Source organism: Vicugna pacos, chromosome 26, assembly GCF_048564905.1.
Source record: "Vicugna pacos chromosome 26, VicPac4, whole genome shotgun sequence".
Classification (NCBI taxonomy): Eukaryota; Metazoa; Chordata; class Mammalia; order Artiodactyla; family Camelidae; genus Vicugna; species Vicugna pacos.
In genome coordinates this window covers 6,030,938-6,042,280 of record NC_133012.1, presented here as the reverse complement: position 1 = coordinate 6,042,280, position 11,343 = coordinate 6,030,938, and the positions used below count along the sequence as shown (strand labels likewise).

General features: G+C 44.9%; 1 long non-coding RNA gene across 1 annotated transcript; it reads left to right on the top strand.

Annotated features, from left to right (window-relative positions):
* The first annotated feature begins 55 nt into the window (after nucleotides 1-55).
* On the top strand, nucleotides 56-11,343 carry LOC140689437 (uncharacterized). The gene is made up of 3 exons (XR_012064374.1): nucleotides 56-377; nucleotides 8,210-8,283; nucleotides 9,809-11,343. It is a non-coding gene; the product is annotated as an uncharacterized lncRNA (long non-coding RNA).

Below are 11,343 nucleotides of genomic sequence, written 5' to 3'. Positions count from 1 at the left end.
GGGTAGGTGAGGGCTGGGGTCCCCAACTGCCAAAGATCGCGTGGTCCAACCAGAACTGGCCGGAGCAGCGACTGGGCAGTTAGACTTCATTTCCAATCTGGCGTTGCCAACTGGCAGGTGTGTGGCCTTGCACAGATTACCTAACATCCTTGGGTCACAGTTTCTTTGTCTGTAAAATGAGCTAACAATCACCCCATAATAATGTCACCTGGCACAGGGTGAGCTCAATAAACGGTAGCTATGAGGGTGATAAGGGACGCGATCCTAAATTCACTGTTTTTCCTGCTTTGGCCGTTACTCTGGAGGAAAATGGGTTCAGGGATGGTGCCGGGTGACGGGGACCCAGAAGGGTGATTTGAGAGCCTGGAAAGGGGAAGGTAAAGGAGAGGGGCGGGAGGTGGTGTGGGAGTGTTGTTTTCCCCACCCTCACCAAATAAGGTGAGGCCCAGAGGCTAAATCCGGGAAGGTGAGGAAAGGAGGAACTGAAAATGGGATTGCCAAACGGGCCTCCCCGAGGCGGTTCCTCATTTCTCCCTGGCTGGACCCTCCTCAGTCTCTCCTAGGCCTTTACCTCTGGGCGCCCAGTCAGACATTTCCTTGTTCCATTAGATTGGCCCATTCCCTTCCTTCCCAATATCCCACTTCAAAGAGTCAAATATTGATCATCAGATTGCAAGGGTGACTTTGAAGGTTTTTTAGGTTTTACAGTTAAGAAAAGGCTCAGAGCAGAGCAGTGTTTTGTTCTAGTCCCTACAACAAAGCCGAGAGTAGAACCCGGGTGTCCTAACTCCCATCCAGTGTTTTCGCTTAATCCCTTGCTTCTTCCAGATCCTCAGAACCCCAATCTTGAGACTCTAATGAACTCATCTCTAAACAGAAACAAACTCACATACATAGTAAACAATTTTATGGTTACCAGGGGAAGAGGGTGGGAAGGGATACATTTGGGCGTTCAAGATTTGCAAATATTAACTACTATATATAAAAATAGATTTAAAAAAACAAATTTCTTCTGTATAGCACAGGGAACTATATTCAATATCTTGTAATAACCTTTAATGAAAAAGAATATGAAAACAAATATATGTATGTATATGTATGATGGACGTTATGCTCGCCACGAGAAACTGACACATTTGTAACTGACCATATACTTCAATTAAAATATAAAAAGAACCCCAATCTTGGATTGCTTCTAGTTTCCCACCTGACCTCTAGGTTGATCTCCCTTCTAGCCACACTGTACACTGCCTGCTCGAAATCCTGCAGGGTTGCCTCACCACCAACTACATTAACCTCAGACCTACCAAAGATTTCAAGGCATTCCTGTCTGGGCCGCATCCTGAATCACTCTCCTCCATCTCCTGAACAAACTGTAGTCCAGATAATCTCCCTGCCTCAGGCCTTTACTCACTTGGTATCACTCCATCGCATGCTTGCCCTGCCCACCTCTCTGCCTACCCACGTCCTGCCCACAAGAGGGCTTCACTTGGATTTCTCCAAGATTTGGTTTCTGACAGCCCTCTTCAAGGCAGGACCAGGTGGTGACTTATTTGTCTCCTCCACAGCCCCTAGAGGAAACCTGGGCACACAGTAGGTCCTCAGGAAGTGCTATGGAATTGGAGAGTTTGCAGGTTATCCCAACCCACCATGGAGTGCATAGTGTTTCCTTTCACAGTGTAAGAAATTGGAAGACAGACATTATGCCTCAGGTTTGCGACTGAGGGCGGCTACCATGATGGAAAGGCCTATTTAGTAGGTTGTAAATATTTAACTGTGATCGGAAGGGAAAAGGATGCAGGCACCAGACGTGTAAGTGGCAGGAAAGCCCAACAGAACTCTGTTGTTTGTGCCATTTCCCCTGCTTGACAATCTCTTAACCTCATTCAACCTCGTGGCTCTCTTCATTATTGTGAAGATTTATTGAGAATGCGCTTGGCGCCCAGCATGGGCTAAGGGCTGCGGATGGAGGGCACACACCCAGTTCCGAGGCACACCATGACCCAAGCTGTGAAGGAAGTCCTGTGTTAATAAAATGCTTTGGATGTTCCGAGGAGAGAGCGATTTCTCTAAGCAGGTGGATTATGAAGGAAGTGCCTTGAGCCAGGCCCTAAACAATACCAAATTTGACAGGCAGACATGGGGACGTGGAGGAAGAGCATCTCAGGAGACAGCAGACCAGCCAAAGCCAGGGGGCACATTTAGGAGTTATGAGTACTCCACTGGAGCTGGATTGTGGGATACTTTGGGAGGACGCTGGGGCTGGGTGGGGGAGATAAAACAGCCAAGGTAGGTGGGCCTAGATCAGGCAGATCATGAACACCAAGCTAAGGGGAACACTTCAGGTGGTAAGGAGGTGTGAGCAAAAGTTACCAATAGCAGGGCAGGTCACAGCCAGATGCCTATCCTCATTTCCACCTGGGACTGTCTGCTTCTGGCCCCATTCTGCCCTACCCCGACCCATAGGCGTGACTATTCTAAGTTGATACTGCATTAAATAAGGCACCACCGTACTCCCCTCTGCCCACGGTTGTCCTACCTGTCCACTGCTCCTGTGCACCCTAGCTGGACCAAGTCAAAGATTTTCAGCTCTGGTTTCCTTCCCCTACACTCACATCATTTGTGATGCCTCCACAGTAAAAAAAAGAAACAGGGATGAAGCATAGCAGGACAGCCTGCTGGGTGTGACATGGGCTGAGTAAGATGCAAAGCATCCTATCCACTGGTGGAAAGGAATAGAAGGCAGAGGGAGAGGCATGAGGGAGGAAGAACCAGGAACACTGGTGACGTCATGTGTTTGGGTTTCTGTCAGACACCAGCAGGCTCTGTGTGAACGCAGAGAGGGTAGGTTGGGGGAGAACAGGGCTGCCTCGCCCCTACCCTCCCCAGAGAAATCCAGACCCTGCTCTCTAGACACTTAAGGAGTGGAGTTGACCAGAAAACTTGTCAGAGGAGAGATGCCAGGAGGTCCAGTACAGGGCGTGCTTGGGAGCTGGCTTGCTGCCCTCCCACACTGCCTTCTTGTGGCTTCCTCCCCTCCTCCTACCACCAGAGCACCTTGTCCCTCAAGGCTTACCTACTGATTGCCCAGAGTCTAAGAGGCTGTCTTCTCTCAGTTTTATAGAGCCACAGTCTAGGTGGGGGGGAACAGACCCAGCGACAAGGACAAGGACGAGGGCCAGCCTGGTCCCCACCTGCCCTCGGAGGAATTCACCTGGGTCTGCTGACCCCTGTCGGGTTCCCTGAATTCCGAGGGTTTTGTAAACACCTCCCACAGCCAGGGTGTGGAGAGATGACTGCTCTCTCCTCTCGCCCTGCCCCACCTCCAGCCCTGGCCGGGAGAGGAAAGAGTTTCAGTGGACAAGGGGCCCGCCCGGCAGGTTAGACCTGTCCTCCTCCCAAAGCAGCAGAGCAGAGAGAGCCTGGGCCTGGGCCTCTCCCTGGGAACACTGAGCTTTGCAGTGAGGTCTCAGGGGGATCGGCTTTTAGGCTCGGCTGGAAGGTTTCCCCTCCGCAGCCATCACGTCCAGCCACTCCAGGTGGGAGGCAGGGCCGGCCTCCCCACGGCCCCTCAGTATCCCCCAGAGCATGACCGTTCTCAAAAGTCACCCTGGGGATGGATGCCTGACATGCCCTCCCAAGGGAGGAGCAGAAAGGGGCTGGTGGGGCTGCTGGTCCTTCTCCTTTGCCTCAGACTCTGGGGTGTGGTGACAACAGTCCATCCATGTGACTCATTTGCTGGGGTGCTGCATAAACAGCCCTCTGGCTTCTCAGGGTCCAGCTGCCTCAGCCTCCTTCCTGCCTCTTCAGTTGACTGAGATTCTTTCCAGATGCAGGAGCAGGGGCATCCTGCTTCTCCACAAGATCCAAGTTCTCTTCCCTTTGCCCCAGGGGCTGTGGCAATGAGGAGGCTGAAACCATGGCCCAGCGGACAGAGGAGGGAGGGTCTCACCAGGCAAATGGCTCAACCATTTCCCTACAATCTTGTCGACAGTATTACTCTGTTGAACAAAGCTTCCCTCACGGATAACATAAAGGTATTGTCTTTCCAACCTGTCAGGTCCCTTCCAGGAAGAGCCCTGAATCCCACAAATGAAAGGTATAGAGTGTGCAGCCCTCGCCTTCCCACCTTCCGCACAAAGCTTTCCCTCTGCCGCTCCCACGAGGAACCGCTGCCTGTCTCCCAGCCTGTTGCTGCTGCTCTGAGTCAGCACTGGTTTTACTCCCTGGCAAGCACCCCGAAGGCGGGAGATGTGTTCCTCACCTTTGCCGTAACCATCTCTAGTTCTCCCAACTCCATTGCCAGTGGACAGCAGCCCCAGTTAAGTAGAGGAGACACGAAGGACCCCTTAAACCTTCAGCATTAATCCATTCCCTTCCTTCCCCCTCTACCACCACCTGGATAGCCATCTTTTTAAAATATAAGGTTTACTGTTTCTAATTATAAAAGAAATCTGCGTTCATCGTAGATGTGAGCCATACTGCACCTTTCCAGAATCAGTTTCACTGCATACGGGGGTGGGGAAGCAGAAGTTTTGAGTGTTTACTCCTCTTTGAATTGTCCCATTGAAGCTGCCCCTCAGGGTCTTGTTCTCTTCCTGGCCTCTCCCGTATAAGCCACAAGCCTCTACTTTCTCCACCGCTGGGACCCACCTCCCTTCCTAGGACACAGAACTCATCACAGCAGAACCAGCCAGGAGGGGAATGTGAGTAGCCCCACCAACCCTTTACTCCTCTTCCCTCTCGAAGCCACAACACATGACACAGGGCTGATGGCTGCGCTGACTTTTGACACCCTAAGGAATTCTAATGGAGACCTGGAAGCTTAAAGCCCAGCCCAGCCCTTGATGCTTTGAGAGGTCTGAACCAGGTTCTAACCAGCTTCTCTCCTTAAGGGCCCTCTTCTTACCTGCCCCTTTCACCCCTCTTATGAATCTCTGCCCACCTTCGAGAAATCCCATCCCTTACCCATCCTAAGATGTGTAATATTTCTCCTAAGTCTGAAAGATTCACTCTGGGGTAACTTCTTCCCCACCACCACCCCAGAGACCCACGCTCCAAGTTTGGGGATGCCTTCAGCAAGGAAGGTCAGTGATACTAAATTTTCTAGAAAAGCAAGGGAACCAAAGGGCCTGTTCCTTGGCATGATTGGGTCCTCCAATTCAAGTTTTCTTCAAAACTTGAAGACCCAAAAAATACATATACATGTCCCCAAAACAAACGTTTCTGAGAGAGGGTACCACCTAAACCCCATAATGAGAAAGAAAATATTGTCATCAGCATCCATGATTTTAATATACGTCTGTATTTAAATCTAACATATTCAGAATATGGAAGAAAGATGTTTATATGACATAGGAACAGATGTCTTAAAACAAACTTTCTTATAGCATTCAGCATAGCTATAAGCAAGGAAAGAGGAAGAAAATGAAAATGTGCTGTAAACATGATATACAGAAAAGTGCACGAAATTGTCCAGCCTGGTGAATTTTCACCACCCAGATCCAGAACTAGGTTAGAGTCAGCACCTGCAGAAATCTCCCTGGAGTGCCCCCAAGTCACTAGGCTCGCTCCTTTCCAAAGGTAACCACTAACCTGACTTCTATCCACATAGATCAGTCTTGCTATTTTTGAACATTATGTAAATGACTCATATACGTTAGGTATTTATTTGAGGTCTGGCTTCTTTTACTCCGTTTTATGTTTGTGAAATTCACCAGTGGGGTTCACATAGCAGTAATTTGCTCACCTTTATTGTTCTGTAGTTTTCCACAGTGTGACTATACCACAGTTTATTTTTCATTCTACAGTTGAACTTCTGGCCCCCAGAACTAACAGAGAGAGAATAAATTACTATTGTTTTAAGCTGCCAAGCATGCGTGGTAATTTGCTACAGTAACCACGGGAAATTAATCCAAGCCTATTAGGAAAAAATTTGCTATAGATTCTCCTATGTCTTTTGGTGCATCTGCATAAACATACACACACTCCTAAGAATGGAATTGCTGGATCACAGGATGGATATACGTTTAGCACTAAGAGATATTGCCAAACCCTTTTCCAAAGGAGTGATACCAATTTATACTCCCATTCACAACTTCTGAGAGATCCAGTTTCTCCACGTCTTTGTCAGCTTTGGTATTGTCAGTCTTCCCTAGTCTGTCCTGGTGGACATGCAGTGGCCTTCATTTGTATTTCCCTGATGACTGATGAGGCTTTGTGCTTGTTTATCGGCTGTTTGGACATGGTCTTTCGTGATGTGCCTATTCGTTTCTCTTGTCCATTTTTCTTTTCGTATTGATTCTTCCTTATTGATTCACGGGCTATATATGATATATGTGTGTATATTCCACCTTTGCCAAAAAAAAAAAAAACTAATGCAAATATCCTCTCCCACTCTGTGGCTTGCCTTTTCACTCTCTTAGTGGTGTTTTTGAGTGAAAAGAAATTCCTACATTTAATGAAATACAAGTTACCAATCTTTTATGGTTAATGCATTTGTATCCCATTTAAGAAATCTGGGGGTAAGGGATATAGCTCAGTGGTAGAGCACATGCTTGGTGTGCACAAAGTCCTGAGTTCAATCCCCAGTGCCTTCGTTAGGGGGAAAAAGTTCGAAAATAAATAAATAAATAATTTTATTTTTTCTTTTAAAGAAATGTTTGCTGCATCAAAGTCATGAATACAGTATCCTTTATAATCTTCTAGAAGCTTTATTGCCTTACTTTCACATTTAAGCTAGCAACTATCTAGGATTAATTTTTGTGTATATTTAAAAGATAATTTTCCCCCAAAGAAGCTAAAACCATGACTCAAACAGATACAAAAATGAACACATGTTAAATTTTTACTTAACTTATTAAGAAAGAAAAGTGGCAAGGTGTTTCAACCTGTTCCAAGGTGAATCCAAAGAACAGACAGGTGTTTAGGTCAGGAATACTGAAATGAACGTGCAAATTGACACAAAACTGGTTTTTTCCACTGGGGGTGGTGTCCATCCATCAGATAGAATTTATTTTCATGAGTTTTGCATTGCTATCGATTACCTGTAAGTTAGAGTTATAAAACAGCTGCCATAAAATCAAAATCAGATAACACAAAGCTATGCCACAGGAAATGCAGTTGTCCTTGAAGCACAAAATTTTCTCTAGTATGTAATATGATAGGGGTCAAGGTTCTTTTTTTTCCCCCCTCTTAGACTCACTGCCATTTATTAAAAACACCAGCTTTCCCCACCAGCTCTTCAATGTCACCATTATGTGTGAACTGGCTTCTGAACTCTATCCCACTCCATTGGTCTATTAGTCTATTCTTTTTTTCTTTATTGAAATAGAGTCGATTTACAATGTTGTGTTAATTTCTGGTGTGCAGCATACTGATTCAGTTATACCTATGGATATATATTCCTTTTTGTATTTTTTCATTGTAGGCTTTTACAAGGTATTGAGTATAGTTCCCTATGCTATACAGCACGACCTTGTTATCTATTTCATATATAGCAGTGTGTGTCTGCAATATCAGTCTATTCCTGAACCAGTGCCACACCCACCATCTTAATTATTATAGCTTTATAATACATATAGGTATCTAGTAACGTGAAGCCTTCAATTTTGTCCTTCCTTTGTCTACATGTCTTGGCTATTCTTGGTCCTTTGCATTTTCATATACATTTTAGAATCAATGGTTCATTTCTTTTAAAAAAAATTGTTCAATTTTGATTGAGATTGCATTGAGTTTACAGACTTATTTGGGGAAATTTGACATCTTTACAATATTGAATCTTCCAAACAATGAACAAGATATGTCCTTTTTTTTTTAAACATTTTTCATTGAGTTATAGTCATTTTACAATGTGTCAAATTCCAGTGTAGAGCACAATTTTTCAGTTATACATGAACATACATATATTCATTGTCACATTTTTTTTTCACTGTGAGCTACCACAAGATCTTATACATTTCCCTGTGCTATACAATATAATCTTACTTATCTATTCTGCATATGCCTGTCAGTATCTACAAATTTTGAAATCCCAGTCTGTCCCTTCCCACCCCCAACCCACTTGGCAACCACAAGTTTGTATTCTATGTCTATGAGTCTGTTTCTGTTTTGTATTTATGGTGTTTTTTTTGTTTTTTTTTTTTTTGGTTCCACATATGAGCGATCTCATATGGTATTTTTCTTTCTCTTTCTGGCTTACTTCACTCAGAATGACATTCTCCAGGGACATCCATGTTGCTGCAAATGGTGTTGTGTTGTCGTTTCTTACAGCTGAATAGTAAGGTATGTCCTTTTTAAGTTTAACTTCTCTCAATATTTGTCATTTTCTATATAGATCTTGTATGTCTTTTGCTAGATTTATTCCTAAATATTTGATTTTTTTTACATTTTTTTATTGATTCATAGTCATTTTACAGTGTTGTGTCAAATTCCAGTGTTCAGCACAATTTTTCAGTCATTCATGGACATATACACACTCATTGTCACATTTTTTTCTCTGTGATTTATCATAACATTTTGTGTATATTTCCCTGTGCTATACAGTGTAATCTTGTTTATCTATTCTACAATTTTGAAATCCCAGTCTATCCCTTCCCACCCTCTACCCCCAATATTTGATATTTTTGATGCTATTGTAAATAGTATGGCTTTACATTTTCCATTTCCTAAAATAGCCATTGATAGTTGATAATAGCCTAAGATAAGTCAGTCAGTCACAAAACACAGAGCAACGCTTGGTCCTTCTTCAATCTCCCTCTTCCTCTCTGACATATACACCCCCCAGTGGGGTCCTTCAGGCCTGCAAGGAGTGAAAAATACAGCTTCTAGGTCTTTAAATGGCTGCTCCCTTGAGAACACAAACATAACCATTTGAAAATGGTGTTAAATTCTTAACCTAAGGCCTTCCTCATTCACCTCAGTTTCTTCTTTTTTTTTTTAAATATCAAGCCTCTTTTATTTATTTTATTGAAATATAATTCACATAACATAAAATTCACCATTTGAAGTGTGTAACTTGGTGGGTTTTAGTATTTTCACTATGTTGGGCAGCCACCACCATTATTTAACATTATCATCACCTGAACATTATCATCACCTTGAACATTATCATCACCTGAAAAAGAAACCCCATACCTTTTAGCAACCAATGCCAGTTCCTCCTCCTCCATCCCCTGGCAACCACTAACCTGTTCTCTGTCTCTGTGGATTTGCCTAGTTTGACATCTCTTACAAATGGACTCATACAATCTGCGGCCTTTTGTATTCAGCTCCTTTCACTTAGCCTAATGTTTTCCAGGTTCACCCAGGTTGTGGCGTGGGATAGAACTTCACCTATTTTTCTCTCATCATTTCAGTTTTCATCCAGTAAAGGAGTGAGGGGGTCAGAGTCAAGGCTGTTGGGTTCTGCTTCCTTTTTCCACAGGAGATCCTCTCTCTGCCATCAATCGCGAAAGATTCTGGATGTTACGGTGACTAAGAGATGGAGTCATTTTCTTATATTAGCACTAAGTTCAGCCAATATCAGAACATCTAACCTTCTAGAACCATATTTTTCTTTCTATTTATTTGTGTCCTGCCCTGTTTCAAAAAAGATTTAAGGCTGCTTGCAAAACCACATAAGTGAAGATAAACAACATAAATTAGAACACAGGAAAGGTGACGCAGAGGGAAAACGAGGGTAGGGGCATGAAAGTGCGCTAAGAGTGAGCGGCGTGCCATGGAGCCCCAGAGGCACGCTGGGCTTTGGCCTGTTGGGCTTTTAAAAACTTGCTGAAGCTGTCAAACCAGTGTTGTTTTCATTCCCCAGAATCCTGTCATTGTTGGGGACAAAGCCCAGTGAAACAATCAAATCCGGATTCCCAGGACAGAAGACCTCCTACCTAATCTGATGCTCTAACCAACGCAGAAACGTCCGCAGTTGACCAAGCAGTCCACGCTTTCTGGAACGCACACTCACTGGAGGAACTCCTGAAATTTAAAAATATGTTTAAGGAGGTGGTTTTTCAAGTATTTGCTCTGTTTTACTGTGGAGTCCCAGACACCTCAGAGCAGTTTAGCTTTCTATGGAAAGGGGGACTCCTACAACCAGAGGGCACAGGCAAAGCCTTCGAAGCCACCCTGAACCAGGAGGAGGGTGAGTCAGTCTGGGGGATGCAGGGTGTGTGGGAATGCCTGCTAATTTCCTTACCCCTCCCAGACAAGCTGCAGGTGGCCGCCACCCAGGACTTCACCTGAACAGCATTCCAAGGACATTTCGGATACCAACACACGTGAGAAAACGGATGAGAACAGATCTCAGCCTCCTCCTCCCCAGGGCCAGCCGAGGAGTTCTTTAGAGGTCAAAGAGGAAGAAGATTCTGATCTCCCATACCCTCCTCTGCTCTGGCAGATGGAAAGAGAGAATTACCAGGGTAGATGTGCTACATCTCAAGTTAAAAATTCAGGTTTCGTCTTCCCGGCTCCCAAGTTTGCTAAACAGCACCACCTGCTGTCTCAAAAGTCAGGAAACAGGAGAGAGCGGATGTGTGTGAGGTTTGCAGATTCACATTTAGAGTGGACTTGAGTTTCCCTCCCTCTGCACCCATGAGACTCTCAGGAAAAGCCCTCTTCTCCACAGCGCCTGCCTCCTCCATTTCAACCCCTCCTCCATCAAAACCCGCCGATTTCCCATAGCTTTATGTGAATTCAACCCCCAGCACCACATCAATGATTTCTCCAACACCAACTCACCATTGATCAAACAGATCCTAAGCGCACATTCTGCACTGCACTTCCTGGTAGGAAGGGGTGGTTAGCTGCTCAGGGTCTGGAAGGGTAGACCCCTAGAAGGTCTCACGGAGGATGTGTTGTTGACTAGCACCTTTTTTTTTTTCCAGTATTGACGAAACACACATAATATGACATTTACATGTTTTAAGCTGTACAGTTCAGTCCTGTTAAGTGCATTCACATCCTCGTGCAACCCATCTCCAGAACTCTTTCCATCTTAATCCCAGTCACATTTTCAACACCACTCTCCCCGAATTCTCACTTTCTACTCCCTGTCTCAGAGCTCAAGTTCTTCTTGACAGTCATACATTTTTTTCCCGTCGACTCCATAAAGCCTCGTGTGAGGGCCCAGGAAGACTGCCCCAAAGAGGTACTGACTTTGGCTGTAAGGGAAACTGCAGGAAATGAAAACCACACTCAGGTGCCAACTCTAAACTTTGACAGATTGAGGCTGCGGCAAATAGCCCAGATTTCTGCAGAATTGCCCTATCCCAGGTGGCATACCTGGTTCTCGTGTTCTATGGAGAAAGGAGCCAATTAATCAATAAAAGCGCTATCGCAAATATTCAAGAA